The sequence below is a fragment of the Globicephala melas genome, chromosome 2, assembly GCF_963455315.2.
Source record: "Globicephala melas chromosome 2, mGloMel1.2, whole genome shotgun sequence".
In the NCBI taxonomy this organism is placed as follows: domain Eukaryota; kingdom Metazoa; phylum Chordata; class Mammalia; order Artiodactyla; family Delphinidae; genus Globicephala; species Globicephala melas.
This window is the reverse complement of record NC_083315.2, coordinates 85,329,214-85,348,749: the sequence shown is the minus strand read 5'-3', so window position 1 is coordinate 85,348,749 and position 19,536 is coordinate 85,329,214. Positions and strand designations below refer to the sequence as shown.

The window sequence follows — 19,536 nt, the reverse complement described above, 5'->3', positions numbered from 1 at the left end:
CAGTGGTTAGGAATCTGCCTGCCAAAGCAGGGGACACGGGTTCGAGCCCTGGTCCGCGAAGATCCCACATGCTGCAGAGCAACTGAGCCCGTGCGCCACAACTACTGAGCCTGTGTTCTAGAGCCCGCAAGCCACAACTACTGAGGCCTGCGTGCCACAACTATCGAGACCCACGTGCCACAACTAGTGAGCCCACATGCCACAACTACTGAAGCCCTCGCGCCTAGAGCCCGTGCTCCGCAACAAGAGAAGCCACCGCAATGAAAAGCCCGTGTATCGTAAAAGAGACCCAAAAGCAGCTAAAATAAATAAATAAATAAATAAACAAACAAACAAAAAAGAAAGTGGAGGAGGGGAGAGGGTGACAGATAAAAGGCTAATTTCACTGACAATTAGTCTATTGTTAGTGTCGCTAATGGGTTGAGCCAAAGTAAAAAGAGCCCACAAAATACTGCCTTTTTATCAAAAGTAAATGCAGGATCTGTAGATGAAAGGACAGCTGTAGGTTCTTGAGGGAGAAATGGCAGTTAAGATTTTATGCGAAATATAGTTTGTAATAAAATTAGATTGTACTAAAATACATGAAGGAGACTGTGCATTGCACTTCAAATGCTTTGTTAAGATGTTTCTTTTACCTTTAGCAAAGTTTGTAATAGATAATAAGGTGAGATTATAGAGAATTTATTTCTTGAAATACAAAGAAGTTGCACAATGTCAGTTTACACAATGACAAGGCTTTTAATTTTAAGCAAGAAGTGAAGGAAGAGCTAAAGTAATTGGATCAGAGAAATCATAGAAAGCCAGAGTTAAGATTTGTCAACAACAGTTATGTGGAAAATCAAGATTTGCTTCCCCTGGAGGTCGCGGTGGGGGGGGAGGGAGAGGGATGGACTGGGAGTTTGGGGTTGGTAGATGCAAACTATTACATTTAGAATAAACAACAAGGTCCTAATGTAGAGCACAGGGAACTATATCTAATATTCTGTGATTAAACCATAATGGAAAAGAGTATAAAAAACTAAATAAGTAAAATAAAATATTGGCTCTAAAAAAAAAAAAAAGATCTGCTTCTTCCAGAAGAATAATTGGTTATAATAACAAGAAAGCAGCAACAACCAAGATTAGTGAGCTGTAGTCTTAGCTCTGCTTCATCTGTCCAATGAGGTCCAGAGGCCAGTTACTCAGAAGAGTTTGAAGACTTAATATTAAGTCCCAAAGCGGGTGGTAAGAGTCAACATATAATTCATTCTAAATTCAAACCCACCAGGGCCTCATCATCCAAGATGGCTAGCAAGAAGGTGGGAAGGTAGGAAGGAGAGATAGGGGTGCAGTGGAGACACATTGAGATTCGCCTTGAGTTCTTTTTTTTTCAATAAATTTATTTGTTTTATTTATTTATTTTTGTCTGTGTTGGGTCTTCGTTGATGCACACGGACTTTCTCTAGTTGCCGCAAGCAGGGGTACTCCTCATTGCGTTGTGCGGGCTTATTCCGGTGGCTTCTCTTGTTGCAGAGCATGGGCTCTAGGCGCACGCAGGCTCAGTAGTTGTGGTGCACGGGCTTAGTTGCTCCGTGACATGTGGGATCTTCTCAGACCAGGGCTCGAACCCGTGTCCCCTGAATTGGCAGGCAGATTCTTAACCACTGTGCCACCAGGGAAGCCCTTGCCTTGAGTTTTTATTCTCTACCAAACTACCACCCCTTTTCCTTAACTTGCAGCCCGTTTATCAATATAAGTAAGGATACGTTGGTGTGCATAGAAATATATGTTATACACTCTAAATAATATTATAGATAATGTTCAGTAATACAGTTTTGTTGATCTGGTTATAAGACATTCTCTTCAGTGATAATTTTGGTAACAAGTTATCTTACAAAAGCATTCCTTTACTATAAGAAACATGTCTGATTTTTACAAACTCTTCATGGTTCTTTAATTCTACCACCAAGTAGCAATGACCAATTACTCTTTCCCCTTTCCCCACTAAACATCTCAGTCACCTCCTAACCAAAACCAAATCCAAGCTCTTAAACCACCCACCAGACAAAATAATATTCTAAAAAGTCCAGACAATTAAGGAAGAAATTGGTTTGAGATTAAATTGTACATAGGACATAACCTACTTTCCTCAGTGCATTTAAGATAATTTCATATTTTTAATTTATTTACTAGATATCATATCAAGTCAGTTTAGCCTCTAGTTCTTATAAACTTGAGTACGAATTCTAGCTATTCACCCAGAATAATAGAGTCCTAGTTCAATAAAACAATGTGTATATTCTTTTAAATATACATGACATATTTATAAATAAACAAATGAATTTGACTTTGTATGTCCAGTGTTCTCTTTTTCCTTTTAACATTCTCTTTATTTTAAAATGAACTTAGCTGTGTATGTCTAATATTCTCCTTTCTTTCCAATTGTCTTTTCAATCCTCTTTCTACAAAAAGCAGGGAAGGGGTAGCAGAGGGAGAACATTGGTGATGAACTTTTAAATTCTGTCAGCTCCCAGAAAGCAGCACTCTACCTTTTATTTTTTTATATTATTAAAGTTTATATATTTTATTAGAAATGTATCTCCTCAATGATTGTCGTCTTCACTTTAATCAAAGCAGATATAGAAGGCTGAACAGAAATGTGGCTACTAGGCCAACTCGATCCTCCAAGACACTGAGAATCTCCCGATCTCCACATGGTTTCCATCCCAGACCCCCTAAGGAAGGGGAGGGGCTTAGGGAGCCCTACCTTGTCATGTACCATCAATAAAGTACACTGTATCCAGGAAAAAAAAAAAAGAAAGAAAGAAAATTTGGCTACTATGATTCTTCTGTGCTAATAATACAAAATGTTATTTAAAAAATAAAATCAGTCTTTACCTAAATATAAGAAGCTTTATTTATTTACCAGCAAAGAGTGATACCACAAAACAAAGGAAATAAAGTCTCTTAAAATGTTTATTTTTGTCAGAATAGCTGACGATTTTCTATTAAGTCTTTTGGTTTATTATGATAATAAGCCTTCCCCCCTTGAAAAATCCATTCAAAATATCTCAATCCTTGAGGTAAAGAACTTTTAAAAAAAAAAAGAAAATCCCGATTTTTTTAAAAGAAAAAATTCTTAAAATTCCTCTAAGCTTGATAAATAGAAATAATCTCTTCTTGTTCTATTCTGGTGAACAAAAATGTACTTTATACAGCAAAATATCCAGTCACTTATTGGCAAACTGAAGGTGAGACCTATTCATTTACATGTTTTATTCAAACAGTGCAATACTGCCACGTTCATATAGACTTTTTTTTTTTTTTTTTACAGTTACCAACACTCTTCTGGCAAAGACAATGTTTTGAAATGGCAAAAGCAACAGAAGTTTTAGATCTCAAAGCTCCAGAAAGGAATTAACCTGATTCTTCATCATCAAGATAGTCCTCGCCATTGCTTAATGTTCGGACTGCATCTATTCCCTGTTGCTTTTTCAGGAGAGATGCACAGGCAGCATTAGCCATGTCCAGGGCCAGTTTCTTCTCATTGTTTCTTAAGTCTGTTCTAGCAACTTTTGCCAGAAGCAACTGGACAATATCTGCATAACCCTTCTAGGCAGCAGCATGCAAAGCTGTGTCTCCCAACTTGTTTTGTTGGTTCAGTTCAATGTTTGGTTGAGTAAATAGCATTTCCACTGTATCTCTGTGACCCCCCATGACAAGCCCAGTACAGGGCAGTGCTTCCAGCTTTGTCCAAGCCATTAACACCGACTCGGTTGTCCAAGCACTCTCTCAACCAGCTCAAGTTGCCTCTTTTTGCAGCTTCATGGAATGGATTGTCAATGGATTCTACCTGCTCGGCCACATAGTTGCTTGGGATCAGTCCCGTCCTGCCTTTGGAGGTGCCTTTCCACCAACTGGTATCACTCATGTCAGTAATGTAGATAATATCACCTTCTTCAAAGTACAATTCATCTGGAGTTTGGGTTCAAAACATATAAAGAGCTCTGAACACTTTAACTTACCCTGGTTTGACCGGTTTGGGTGGCAGCTTCGACATCTCTCTTCCTGGAGCACCATAACTTTTAAATAAATGTCCCTGAAGAAGAATGTTTCTTTAAAATGAGTTCAGTTAGAACTCTTTCTATGCAGTATGGAATGATAAATTGATTTAAAATTAGTTATCGACTTACACCTCCAGAGAGAATTTTAGGCGGCTCGCAAAAATATATAAAAAGCTCATGACAGAGTTGTAACAGAGACATAGTGAAAAAAACAAGGCCTGCCATGAGATGGGTGAACATGCCTTGAAGTCTGACATACTTGCTAGAGGTGGGCCCTACACATGGATTTGGTCTTTCTGGCAGGGAAGAGACCTGGTCAGTAACATGATTCACAGAATCTGTGAGAAAGAAACTGGTCTTTTCTTCAGGTGAAACCCAGCCACTCAGACCTGCCCAGGAGGGTGACACTTCAGACAGATGTGAGAAAGTGACAGCAGGGATCACACTCGGTCAACACTGGGACAACTCGATAATCTAAGCCCTAACAGTCTACGTCAGGGCAGCACAGCTGAAGTAACACCGGTGAGAACATTTTTAAAGGTTTCACTAAAATCACAAAAGCAAACGTAAAAACAACTCTCACAAACATAAAAACAAATAAACACTCACAGAGAATCTAAGTTTGAGCGATACCTTCTGGATTAAGTTGTTTGTCAAAGGTATACCTGGGTAGGTATCTGAGTGAAATCACTTGCTGAATGTAGTTATTAAGTTTAAGTCAGTTATCAGAGAAAGACAAATATCATATGATATCCCTTATATGTGGAATCTAAAAAAAGGGTACAAGTGAACTTATTTACAAAACAGAAATAGAGTCACAGATGTAGAAAACAAACTTACGGTTACCAGGGGGAAGGTGGGGGAGGGATAAACTGGGAGATTGGGATTGACATATACACACTACTATATATAAAATAGATAACTAAGAAGGACCTACTGTATAGCACAGGGAACTCTTCTCAGTACTCCATAATGACCTATATGGGAATAGAATCTAAAAAGGAGTGGGTATATGTATATGTATAACTGATTCACTTTGCTGTACAGCAGAAACTAACACAACATTGTAAATCAACTCTACTCCAAATCAAAAAAATAATTTAAGTCAGTTATATTTCTAGAAGTCATTATCAGAACGAATGGCTTTGGCTTCAGAATAGTTGGCAGGTATTTGCTAACATGGCCCCTCTTACCATCTCACGACTGACACAGTTCATGTGGGATTGAGGAAGACTTTATATTCTGTCTTCTATGGTTGGGTACTGGTGCTGAAGGAACAACTCCCCAACACACTGAGACAGGTTCAGGGAGACGTGTCTGGGTACCGGGGATGTTAGTGTTAAAGCTGCGTTCAGAAGAGACCACGTATACAAAGCGGCAGGCCTGAAGGATGAAGAGACAAGAAGCTGAGGAGGAGAGCCACAGTCGCGGGCACTGTGTTGGGCTCAATGCGCTGTGTGGCTGCGTGGTGCTTTGGTATAACGGATTTTGTGGGGGTGCTATGAAAAAGCTTTTCATCTTCCAAAATAATTAAATAAAAAGGACCATGCTCTGGAATGCTGCATAACTCTGGGGAATTTTTCTCTCTGGAAAAAAAAGACTGAAAATAGGACACTGAATAGGATATGACTTAAGAAATGCTGAAGATTTTCTTAAATTCCAATTTAAGAAATTTGCTAAATCCTCAGCCTATAATTTAAAACACTGCATATTCATGTAGATTGGACACATGCCTGCAAATTTTAAAATTTAAAGTGATGGTACATGGGAATAAAGTCAGGAATACCCTAATACCACAGGATAGAGAACTAAGACACAGGAGAGAATTCTTTTTACAAAATGTCAAAGACCTAGCCATAGTATATCTCATTATATATAATCATTTATATATATAACAATATAACAGATGAAAAAGAGAGCAGTTAAATATACTACAGAATTTCTATTTTATTTGCTTGTTTTGAATATACAAATATAAGGACTTCCCTGGTGGTCCAGTGGTAAAGAATCCGCCTTCCAATGCAGGGGGCGCAGGTTGAATCTCTGGTAGGGGAACTAAGATCCCACATGCCGCGGGACAAGTTAGCCCGCCTGCCACAGCTACTGAGCTCGTGCGCCTCAACCAGAGAGCCTGCGTGCAGTAAACTACAGAGCCCACACCCTCTGGAGCCTGTGCACCACAGCTAGAGAGAGAAAACCTGCACACCACAAGTAGAGAAAAGCCCATGGGCCACGACAAAAGATCCTGAATGCTGCAACTAAGACCCGACGCAGCCAAAAAAATAAAGAAAATAAATAAATTTAAAAAATGAATATATATGAAAATAAATTAAAAAAATAAATATACAAGTATCTGAATGCCCTAGATTGAAGGATTTTAGAATTTCACTTCTTTGTATTTTTAAATTATAATTATTCATATATGTATTTCTCTTTTTTTTTTTGCGGCACGCGGGCCTCTCACTGTTGTGGCCTCTCCCGTTGCGGGGCACAGGCTCTGGACGCGCAGGCTCAGCGGCCATGGCTCACGGGCCCAGCTGCTCCGCGGCATGTGGGATCCTGCCGGACCGGGGCATGAACCTGCGTCCCCTGCATCTGCAGGCGGACTCTCAACCACTGCGCCACCAGGGAAGCCCCATATATGTATTTCTTTAAGTATCTATGTATGTATGTATTAGTGAAACTGTATTACTTTTCTCTCTTGTATGGTCAGGGGAAAAGCACTGCTTTTATTTATTTATTTATTTATTTATTTATTTATTTATTTATGTATGTATGTATGTATGTATGTATGTATGTATGTGTGTGTGTGTGTGTGTGTGTGTTTTATTTATTTATTTTTTTGGCCGTGCTGAGTGGCATGTGGGATCTTAGTTCCCCAACCAGAGATCGAACCCGTGTCCCCTGCAGTGGAAGCTCGGAGTCCTAACCACTGGACCGCCAGGGAATACAGGGCTGGGGCTCTTGGGCTTGCTGCAGACCTCTTGCTGCACTGGAATCCTCACTCTCTGGGTGCAGATCCCAGCACCTGACACCTGCTTTGTTCTCTCTCACAAACAAGTAGGCCCAGCTGAACAGCTTCATTCTGTTGTCACCTATGCCCTATTTTTTTTTTTTTTTTACCTATGCCCTATTTTGAAATCATGAGTGAATCTCTGTGCTTAAGCAGGGCTCTCTTCTCCAAATTAAGATAAAGAAGTCCATATTTCAAAGGTCAAATTCCAGAGTTGTAAGATAGATACTAAGAAAAGGGGATAAACTAGATTGAAAAATAAGCTTTAGTGATTTTCTGGGTACAAAGATACTTAGCACATGTTATTTATAAAATTGAAATATCCAGCAGTGGAGGGTAGTTGAATGAATTATGATAAACCTCCATGATGAAATATTACTCAGCTACTTTAATGATGAGATTAAATGCTTATGTTTGAACAGAAAATTAGGGCTTAAAATGACATATAAAGAATAATCTCAATTATGTAAATCATACACACAAGGAAATAAGCAAAATGTTATCTCTTGATACTGATTATTTTCTTTTCTATGTTTTTCTATACTTTTTAAAATGAGTATGTATTCCCTTTACAATCAGAAAAAGGTACATTAACTTTTAAAAGATAACTTAATGAAGTATACTTTACATATCATAAAATTTACTCATTGCAAGTATACAATTCAATGATTTTTAGTAACTTTACCAAATGGCACAATCATCACCGTAACTCTGCTTTCAGAACATTTTCATCAGCCTGATAAGACCCTTCATGCCCATTACAGGTAATGCTCCTTTCCATTCTCTGCCCTAAGCAACCACTAATTTATTTTGTCTCTATAAATTTGCCTTCCCTGGACTTGCCATGTAAAAGGAATCATACAATATGTGGTCTTATGTTTGAGCCCTTTCACTTAGCATGATGTTTTCAAGGTTCATCCATGTAGCATGTATCAGTTTGTTCCCTTTTCTTGCTCAGTTTTCCATTGTATAACTGAACCACATTTTGTCTGTTTATTCATCAACTGATGGACATTTAGATTGTTTCCAGCTTGAGGCGATTATGAATAATGCTCCTATGAGCATTCACGTGCAAGTCTTTATGTGGACATATGTTTTCAGTTCTCTTGGGTAGATACCTAGGAGTGAAATGTTGGGTCACATGGTAGCTTTATGTTTAACTTTTTGAGAAACTGCCAAACTGTTTTCCAAAGTGGCTACATTAACTTTTATAAACTCCACCCAAGGATTTAAAGTCCACCTTTCAGATTTAGATGTGCACCTAGATCTGGCTCATTCATCCTCTTCTCAGCTGATCTAGCAGGTGCGGATAGTAGTATAAAAGTTATAACCATACTTGTATTGCCCCAGGACATCGTCTTAGAAATTATTGAAGATTCCTATGCAGCCTCCTTCTTTCCTTAAGCTCCCAGTAAACAATGAACTCTTTACCTGACTTTCTGAGCTATGGAAACTTCTATTACAAAGCATTTGAGAATTCACAAAGGGAGGATACCTTTCACCCAGTTGCCTGGCCCCTTTGGAAGACTTTTATGGTTATCCAATAGGCACCCTTACCTTGAAAGACTCTGGTTCACTGTAGATAGAATATAATCATCAAGAATCTAACAAATGTTGATTACATGCCCAACACTCTGCTAGGTGCTATATATTATAAAGAAGAAATCCTATGTTGTCTTTGCCCTCAAGAAATGTACAACTTGGCTGGGAAGATAAAACTAAACACATATGAAACAGAGAACAACCGAGGACTCAACAGATTGCGGTGACAGTAGTGGGGGTTGGGATAATGAACTAGAAAAGTTAGACAGGAAAAGGAGGCAGAGGCTCTGGAAATTATTTTTTGTTGAGCTCTTACTATGTGTCAGGCACTGTTCTAGTTACTGGCGGTATAGTGACGAACAAAGTAGACAAAATTCTTGCACTCAGAGAGTTTACATTTTTAGGAAGACATGACAATAAGCAAAAATAAGTAAAATAGTCTGTTAGATGGTGGCAGTGGAAAAATGAAGCAGGGAAGTGGGATAGGGAGTTGGGTGTAGTCAGGGACCATGTCTTTTAGAAAGTTTTATGTGTGTGTGTGTGTGTGTGTATATATATATATATATATAGATATATATATATATAGGGTAGGTGGAAGGAAAGTCAAGAGTGTGACAGTTAACAGGGTAGGGTCAAAATTCCTAAAGCCCAGGAGAGGATTCATGACCACATGTGATGATTTTCTCTTCAATCTATTCTAGAAACCAAGTTACACACATTTTCCACGACTCCATGGATATATGTCAAACTGAAAACCAGTGTGTCATAAATAGGCATAAGTGGCACACAGACTTGAAGGACTGTCTCTTTCACGTTTCACAAAGAGGCCACCTGGCCAGTGTGAACTCCCTGCTTTCACTTTAATGGGCAATATCTGCTGGTCCCTCTTCTATTAAAGTGGTCTGGGCTGAGTGAGGACAGGGCTTTCTAAAACGGAAAGTCAAAGGAACCAAATAAAAGGCAAAAGAGTTAATACCCTGTTTAAGCTAGCACCACAGATATGCTGACTGGGGTGCGCCAGTAGTACAAGGGCAACAGGTAGGAAGAGAAGGGACAGGTCTTGCTTAAGAGTACACATTAGGTAGCACAAAACCAGCCAGACTGACCTGGCTTTAAATCTCAGCATCCCCACTTAGCAGTGAGACCTTGAACATTTTATTTAGCCTTCATGGGCCTCTGTTTCATTAACTGAAAGGAACCTGGAAAAGAACAGTTGCTGTGAGGATTAAGTGAAAAAATGTACACAAATATCTGGCATAACTTGGCACATAGTAGGTATTAAAATAATTAACTGGTGGAAGTTGTTTTTTTAAAATCCAGAAGAAAACATTTGCAGTGTTAGTAAGAATTAAGCTTTCTGTAGAGCTTATTTAAAAAAAAAAAAATCTAACTAGCTTATAGGTCTTGAGAATGGTAGAAGTATCTTAGTAAAAAAAATTTTCATCAAACATCCCACTAGTAAAATGAGTTTTCTCACAATCCCATTCTTTGTGAGACCGAATACGGAATGCAGTAGAACTGGACAGGAATCCCACTCCAAGTGTGCTGACCACCAGATGCATGATGACATTTCCCAAGATATTTGCTGGATTATTTTTTTCTCCAAATAATGAGTCATTATTGTGAGATATTGTTTATTGTAAAACTCTTGTGTTCCTGCCATACATATCAAAACAAAAGGTCACTTTACAGGCACTTTATGTTATAGTCAAGAACAAAAGAGAATAATATATTGTTGTGAAATGTACTATAGCAGAGTGGAAAGTGTCTTGCTGTGCCTTTTAACATCAGCTTAAAGTATACACATTGCTAAAAAAGGAAGAACATTCAATTGGATCCCATTTATGCAAAAATTATATGCCTTTATATGTACAGATAATTTCTGGAAGGGCAGACAATAATTTGTTGATAGTGATTTATCTAAAGTCAGGATTCTTTTACTTTTCATTATATACCCATGTGTACTTCTGAGCTTAATTTTTAAACAATGAGCATGTAGTATTTGCAGAATGATTTTCTAAGCCATATGAAAATGCATACAGAAAAAAACTTTACACGTACAGATTAAAAGTAGGTCTTTATGCCCCAGTTATATTTTCGGGAGAAGGGATAAGAAATTGTCATCTGAAATTGTTTGTCTCTCAAGATAAAAGACAAACATAAAGATAAATAAAACAAATGTGTGTGTATATGCACACACATAATTATGATAATTTCATGGCAGTTACTTACAGCCTAATTCATGTTGAAAACAAGTTCCCATTGAGAATTACCACCAAGCACTCCCAGGGTTACTCCCAGGTAAACGTTGGGGGCTGAGCTGCAGCATTTTCACTAAAATGAGGGAACACAATGGGGCTAAATCCAGAAGAAATTCTTCTGACTCATAGGTGCCAGCCACACTTCTTGTTGACAGGGATCACCACCTGGTTGTCCTCCCTAGTTGTCCATCAACTTTGCTGCCTCACCCAATTCTGCTCAACATTTTTCCTTCATTGAGTCAGAATAATGATTCTAAGGGCTGTAACTGTACCATAAGGGGAATGGGTCCCCTGTCCCTGCACTGGCTAGGTACTTTGCTTTTTATCCTGCACCCTCACCTGATCTCTTAGATATTATGACAGAAAAGCCAAATAACTATTTTTTAGAATACTTATATTAAAATAATTTTTATTGAAGCATAGTTGATTTACAACATTGTGTCAAGCTCTGCTGCACTGCAAAGTGACTCAGTTATACACATAGAGACATGCTTTTTAAAATATTCTTTTCGGGCTTCCCTGGTGGCGCAGTGGTTGAGAGTCCGCCTGCTGATGCAGGGGACACGGGTTCGTGCCCCGGTCCGGGAAGATTCCACATGCCGCGGAGCGGCTGGGCCCGTGAGCCATGGCCGCTGAGCCTGCACGTCCGGAGCCTGTGCTCCGCAACGGGAGAGGCCACAACAGTGAGAGACCCACGTACCGAGAAAAAAAAGTTTAAAATATTCTTTTCCAGTATGGTTTATCCCAGGAGATTGGATATAGTTCCCTGTGCTATACAACAGGACCTTGTAGTTTATCCATTCTAAACATAATAGTTTGCATCTACCATCTACCAACCCCCAATTCCCAGCCCACTCCTCTTCCTCCCCTCAGATAACTTCTTAGAACCAACTTTCCCTGCATTTGTGTACAAAGATGGACATTTAACTAATGAAAATTTAAAATTTTCTGGTAAGAAGTTTCTTGATATGGGGGTATAGCAATATGTAACCTAACCTAGAGAATATAGTCACAAATAGCCCTCCTAAAAGCCCTTGAATTGTACGGCAGACAAGCCCTAATTAAGATAAGTGTTCAGAGCTTAAGGAAAAACCTTCCAAAATGGGGGAGTCTTAGTGAAGGCATGACAAAATGCCAATTTTTTGACACAGGCCTTCTAAGGCAGGCAGATAGATCATAATCTTCTCTGCAGGTGTCTTCAGTAAATATACAAAATAAAATGATGCAGAAATTTGTAGCTCTTCGACTCACATGGTAATAATTTTTAATTGCTCTATGGATAGTGAGTGAGCCTATATACGGATAGTGTGAGAGGAATTTATGGAGGATGAAGCTTCATTTTGTTGAGCTTAACTGAAAGACCACGTGGCCAAAATGAACTGCCTGCTTTTATGTTACAGGACAGAGTCTTTGGGCTGAATGAGGACTAGAGTTTCTGTAAAGGAAATTCAAAAGAAAATAGCAAAAATATCTATTCTGTCACTGTGGGCCTGTAGGTCTCAAATGAACCTCTCTGCGTTTTCCAAAACCATTTTTTTTAATTGATTAACTGATTGATTGATTGTGGGATCTTAGTTCCCCAACCAGGGATTGAACCCACGCCCTTGGCAGTGAAAGTGCAGAGTCCCAACTACTGGACCACCAGGGAATTCCCTCCAAACCATCTTATACTCTATTCCACTGTGCCTGATTTCCCAGATAGTAACACTATAAAAACCAAACCCTTAAATATAGTGATTCAAAGTCACAGGAAAGAGGAAACTAGCTGGATTCTGTCCCTTGCACAAGTACAAAACATACATTATCAACATGTATCTGGAGAAAAAACAAGAGAGAAGACTCATGCTAAGGTGACTGAACTGTTTGTATTAGTTTCATTTTTTACTATTCTGAAAATAGGTGTTCCAAGCCAGGTTATCTACTCAGCTTCCCCCTACTCCCACCGTACTATAAGCAGATAAGCAACAATGGCAGTGAGTGGGGATGGCAGAACCCAAGCCTGTGCCACTGGAGAGTCAGGACACAAGGGAAAGCTGGTGCTAAAGAAAAGGAGGGTGGGGTAAGAGAATAACCTATCAAGGAAGGGAGAGAAACAAGTAGAGGAAGAATGAGATGTCCTTTTACTTGGGTCTGGACAGCATAATGTGGAAGATGCATTACAATGGGAGCTTTAGGCAGCTGGGACTAGCTGGCTGTGAGGGACCACAGTAAGTCTAGCTAACTTGCTGAGAATGTTAGGCCATCCTCTGCAATGACTAGTATTCAAACTCTATACCGAGTACCCTATACCAGGGGGCCCTCAACCCCTGGTCTGTGGAGCAGTACCAGTCTGCAGCCTGTTAGGAACCCGGCTGCACAGCAGGAGGTGAGTGGCGGGCAACTTGAGTGAAGCTTCATCTGCCACTCTCCATTGCTCGCATTACCGCCTGAACCACTGTTCGCATCATCGCCTGAACTATCCACCTCCCCCAGCCATCCGTGGAAAAACTGTCTTCCACGAAACCAGTCTCTGCTGCCAAAAAGCTTGGGGACTGCTGCCCTATATAGAGTACTATAGCTTTATATTTAAAGTTATACAAAATCTCTCATCACCTTAATTTCCTTAACTGAAGATTAAAGCATTCCTGGATTTAGGTCTACAGTTGATTCTCATTTATTGGCAGTTCATATTTGCGAATTTACCTACTTGCTAAAATTTATTTGTAACTTGAAAATCAATACTCCCAATGCTTTCATGGTCATTTGTGGACATGCATGTTGTGCAGAGTGATGAAAAAATGAGTCAACAGGGTGGACATTCCCAGCTGAGGTTAAAGGAGGTGACACTCTCTCTTCTTGTTTTAGTTCTCATACTGAAAATAAGTGTCCTCTTCAAGGTATATTTAGAGCCATGTTTTTCATACTTTTGTGCTTTTTGTTGATGATTTCACTGTTTAAAATGGCACCCAAGCACAATGCTGAAGGACTGTCCAGTGTTCCTAAGTGCAAGAAGGTTCTAATGAGACTTGTGGAGAAACTATGTTAGATGAACTTTGCTCAGGCATGAGTTAGTGTTTTTGGCTGAATTCAATGTTAATATATCAATAATGTCTTAAATAAGGTGTCTTTAAACAGAAACATAAAATGAGGTTATGTATTGATCAGCTGATGAATTAGCTCACAGGATTGGAGAATAACAATTAATGAGTGTATTAATTTCTTAGGACTGCCATTACAAATTATCACAAACTTGGTGGTTTACAACAACAGAAATTTATTCTCTCATGGTTCTGGAGCCAGAAGTCCCAAATCAAGGTATTGTCAGAGCCACACTTTCTCCAAAGGCTTTAGGTGAAAATTCCTCCTTGCCTTTCTCCTAGCTTCTGGTAGCTACTGGCATTCCTTGGTGTGTGGCAGCATAATTCCAATGTCTTCCTGTCTTTACATTGCCTTCTTCCTTACATGTCTCTGTGTCCAAATGTTCCTCTCCTTTCTCTTATAAAGACCCAAGTTATTGAGTTTAGGGCCTATCCTAAATCTAGGATGTTTTCATGTTGAGATCTTTAACAATTTACATCTGCAAACACCCTGCTTAAAAAAAAAAAATCACATTTTGCAGTCTATGTGTACATGAATTTTAGGAGGATACTATTCAACTCACTACAAGAGGTTTAACAGCAAATTACATACAGCTGAAGAAAGAACAAAACCCTTGGAGAATGGGCAAAAGAACTCAAAGGGCAAAAAAAGAAGAGGGGAAGGAGAAAACATTAAAATTAGGATGGGAGATATAAATGAGATAGTCTAACATGTTTATTTGAAGTCTCAGAAGGAAAAGAAAAAGAAAACAGGGCAGAAGAAACACTTGAGGAGACAAGGGCTGATATTCTGCTAAAATTGGTGAAAGATGTGAATCTACACGTTCAAGAGACCCAACAAATGCCAAGCAGAATAAATTTTTATAAGTCCACATCTAGAAACATAGTAAAGCTGTACAAAACCAAAGACAAACAGAACTTGTAAAAGCAGCCAAAGAAAAAAATGACTAATAATCTTTGGAGGCAAAACAATTAGATTGACAGCTAACTCCTCAACAGAAAAAAAAATGGGTGAATGTACTCAAGAGCTACAAACTTCCAGTTACAAGCTGACTAAGTTCTGGGGATGTAAGTACAGCATGGTGTAGTTAATACTGTATTGTATATTTGAAAGCTACTAAGAAAGTAGATCTTAAAAGTGCTTAGCAGAAGAAAAAAATTATAACTATGTGAGGTGACGGATGTTAACTAACCTCATTGTGGTAATCACTTTGATGTTGCAATAAACACATCAAATAATTATGTTGTACACTCTAAATGAATGCAATGTTATGTGTCAATTTATCTCAATAAAACTGGGAGGGAAAGACACAATAAAAACCATAGAACAGCTCTTAGCTAGCCTCATACACCAGAGGGCAGACAGCAGAAGCAAGAACTACAATCCTGCAGCCTGTGGAACAAAAACCACATTCACAGAAAGATAGACAAGATGAAAAGGCAGAGGGCTATATACCAGATGAAGGAACAAGATAAAACCCCAGAAAAACAACTAAACGAAGTGGAGATAAGCAACCTTCCAGAAAAAGAATTCAGAATAATGATAGTGAAGATGATCCAGGACCTCAGAAAAAGAATGGAGGCAAAGATCAAGAAGATGCAAGAAATGTTTAACAAAGACCTAGAAGAATTAAAGAACAAACAAACAGAGATGAACAATACAATAACTGAAATGAAAAAAAAGGCAGAAGGAACCAATAGCAGAATAACTGAGGAAGAAGAACGGATAAGTGACCTCGAAGACAGAATGGTGGAATTCACTACTGCGGAACAGAATAAAGCAAAAAAAATGAAAAGAGGGCTTCCCTGGTGGTGCAGTGGTTGAGAGTCCGCCTGCTGATGCAGAGGACACGGGTTCGAGCCCCAGTCTGGGAAGATCCCACATGCCGCAGAGCGGCTGGGCCTGTGATGGCCGCTGAGCCTGCGCGTCCAGAGCCTGTGCTCCGCGATGGGAGAGGCCACAACAGTGAGAGGCCTGCGTGCCGCAAAAAAAAAAAAAAAAAAAAAGAATGAAAAGAAATGAAGACAGCCTAAGAGACCTCTGGGACAACGTTAAACGCAACAACATTTGCATTATACGGGTCCCAGAAGACGAGAGAAAGGACCCAAGAAAGGAAATAGCCACCCAAGTCCAGGAAGCGCAGAGAGTCCCATACAGGATAAAACCAAGGAGAAACATGCCGAGACACATAGTAATCAAATTGGCAAAAATTAAGACAAAGAAAAATTATTGAAAGCACCAAGGGAAAAATGACAAATAATATACAAGGGAACTCCCATAAGGTTAACAGCTGATTTCTCAGCAGAAACTCTACAAACCAGAAGGGAGTGGGCTGATATACTTAAAGTGATGAAAGGGAAGAACCTACAACCAAGATTACTCAATCCAGCAGGGATCTCATTCAGATTCGATGGACAAATCAAAAGCTTTACAGACAAGCAAAAGCTAAGAGAATTCAGCACCACCAAACCAGGTCTACAACAAATGCTAAAGGAACTTCACTAAGTAGGACCACAAGAGAAGAAAAGGACCTACCAAAACAATTAAGAAAATGGTAATAGGAACATACATATTGATAATTACCTTACATGTGAAAGGATTAAATGTTACAACAAAAAGACACAGGCTCGCTGAATGGATACAAAAACAAGACCCATATATATGCTGTCTACAAGAGACCCACTTCAGACCCAGGGACACATACAGACTGAAAGGGAGGGGTTGGAAAAAGATATTCCATGCAAATGGAAATCAAAAGAAAGCTGGAGTAGCAATACTCATATCAGATAAAATAGACTTTAAAATAAAGAATGTTACAAGAGACAAGGAAGGACACTACATAATGATCAAGGGATCAATCCAAGAAAAAGATATAACAATTATAAATATATATGTACCCAACATAGGAGTACCTCAATACATAAGGCAACTGCTAACAGCTATAAAAGGAAATCGACAGTAACACAATAATAGTGGGGGACTTTAACACCTCACTTACACCAATGGACAGATAATAAAAACAGAAAATTAATAAGGAAACACAAGCTTTAAATGACACAATAGACCAGATAGATTTAATTGATATTTATAGGACATTCCAACCAAAAACACCAGATTATACTTTCTTCTCAAGTGCACATGGAACATTCTCCAGGATAGATCACATCTTGGGTCACAAATCAAGCCTCAGTAAATTTAAGAAAATTGAAATCATATCAAGCATCTTTTCTGACCACAACGTTATGAGATTAGAAATCAATTACAGGGAAAAAAAACGTAAAAAACACAAACACATGGATGCTAAACAATACGTTACTAAATAACCAAGAGTTCACTGAAGAAATCAAAGAGGAAATCAAAACACACCTACAGACAAATGACAATGAAAACACAATGATCCAAAACCTATGGGATGCCGCAAAAGCAGTTCTAAGAGGGAAGTTTTTAGCTATACAAGCCTACCTCAAGAAACAAGAAAAATATCAAATAAACAATCTAAACTTACACCTAAAGGAACAAGAAAAAGAAGAACAATCAAAACCCAAAGTTAGCAGAAGGAAAGAAATCAGTAAGATCAGAGCAGAAATAAATGAAATAGAAACAAATAAAGCAATAGCAAAGATCAATAAAACTAAAAGCTGGCTCTTTGAGAAGATAAACAAAATTGATAAACCAATAGCCAGACTCATCAAGGAAAAGAGAGAGAGGACTCAAATCAATTAAATTAGAAATGAAAAAGGAGAAGTTACAACAGACACCGCAGAAATACAAAACATCCTGAGACTACTACAACCAACTCTATGCCAATAAAATGGACAACCTGGAAGAAATGGACAAATTCTTAGAAAGGTATAACCTTCCAAGACTGAACCAGGAAGAAACAGAAAGTATGAACAGACAAATCACAAGTAATGAAATTGAAACTGTGATTAAAACTCTTCCAACAAACAGAAGTCCAGGACCAGATGGCTTCACAGGTGAATTCTAGCAGACATTTAGAGAACAGCTAACACCCATCCTTCTCAACTCTTCCAAAAAATTGCAGAGGAAGGAACACTACCAAACTCATTCTATGAGTCCACCATCACCCTGATACCAAAACCAGAGAAAGATACTACAAAAAAAGAAAATTACAGACCAATATCACTGATGAATATGATGCAAAAATCCTCAACAAAATACTAGCAAACAAAATCCAACAACACATTAAAAGGATCATACACCATGATCAAGTGGGATTTATCCCAGGGACGCAAGGATTCTTCAATATATGCAAGTCAATCAATGTGATACACCATATTAACAAATTGAAGAAGAAAAACCATATGAACATCTCAATAGATGGAGAAAAAGCTTTGAGAAAATTCAAAACCCATTTATGATAAAAACTCTCCAGAAGTGGGCATAGAGGGAATCTACCTCAATATAATAAAGGCTATATACAACAAACCCACAGCAAACATAATTCTCAATGGTGAAAAACTGAAAGCATTTCCTCTAAGATCAGGAACAAGACAAGGACGTCCACTCTTACCACTGTTATTCAACATAGTTTTGGAAGTCCTAGCCATGGCAATCAGAGAAGAAAAAGAAATAAAAGCAATACAAATTGGAAAAAAAGTAAAACTGTCACTGTTTGCAGATATGATACTATACATAGAGAATCCGAAAGACTCTACTAGAAAACTACTAGAGTTAATCAATGAATTTGGTAAAGTAGCAGGACACAAAATTAATGCTCAGAAATCTCTTGCATTCCTATACACTAATGATGAAAAATCGGAAAGAGAAATTAAGGAAACACTCCCATTTACCACTGCAACAAAAAGAATAAAATACCTAGGAATAAACCTACCTAAGGAGACAAAAGACCTGTATGCAGAAAACTATCAGACACCGATGAAAGAAATTAAAGATGATACAGGTGAAGATATATACCATATTCTAAGACTGAAAGAATCAATATTGTGAAAATGACTATACTACCCAAAGCAGTCTACAGATTCAATGCAATCCCTATCAAATTACCCATGGCATTATTTACAGAACTGGCCCAAAAAATCTTAAAATTTGTATGGAGACACAAAAGATCCCGAATAGCTAAAGCGATCTTGAGGGAAAAAACGGAGCTGGAGGAATCAGACTCCCTGACTTCAGACTATAATACAAAGCTACAGTAATCAAGACAATATGGTACTGGCACAAAAACAGAAATATAGATTAATGGAACAGGATAGAAAGCCCAGAGAGAAACCCACACACCTATGGTCAACTAATCTATGACAAAGGAGGCAAAGATATACAATGGAGAAAAGACAGTCTCTTCAATAAGTGGTGCTGGGAAAACTGGACAGCTACATGTAAAAGAATGAAATTAGAACCCTCCTTAACACCATACCCAAATATAAACTCAAAATGGATTAGAGACCTAAATGTAAGACTGGACATTATAAAACTCTTACATGAAAACATAGGAAGAACACTGTTTGACATAAATCAGAGCAAGATCTTTTTTGATCCACCTCCTAGAATAATGGAAATAAAAATAAAAATAAACAAATGGGACCTAACGAAACTTAAAAGCTTTTGCACAACAAAG

At 38.5% G+C, this 19,536-nt stretch overlaps 1 pseudogene; it reads right to left on the bottom strand.

The window, feature by feature from the left end:
* Positions 1–2,913: 2,913 nt before the first annotated feature.
* On the bottom strand, positions 2,914–5,374 carry LOC115845177 (osteoclast-stimulating factor 1 pseudogene; annotated as a pseudogene).
* Positions 5,375–19,536: the final 14,162 nt, after the last annotated feature.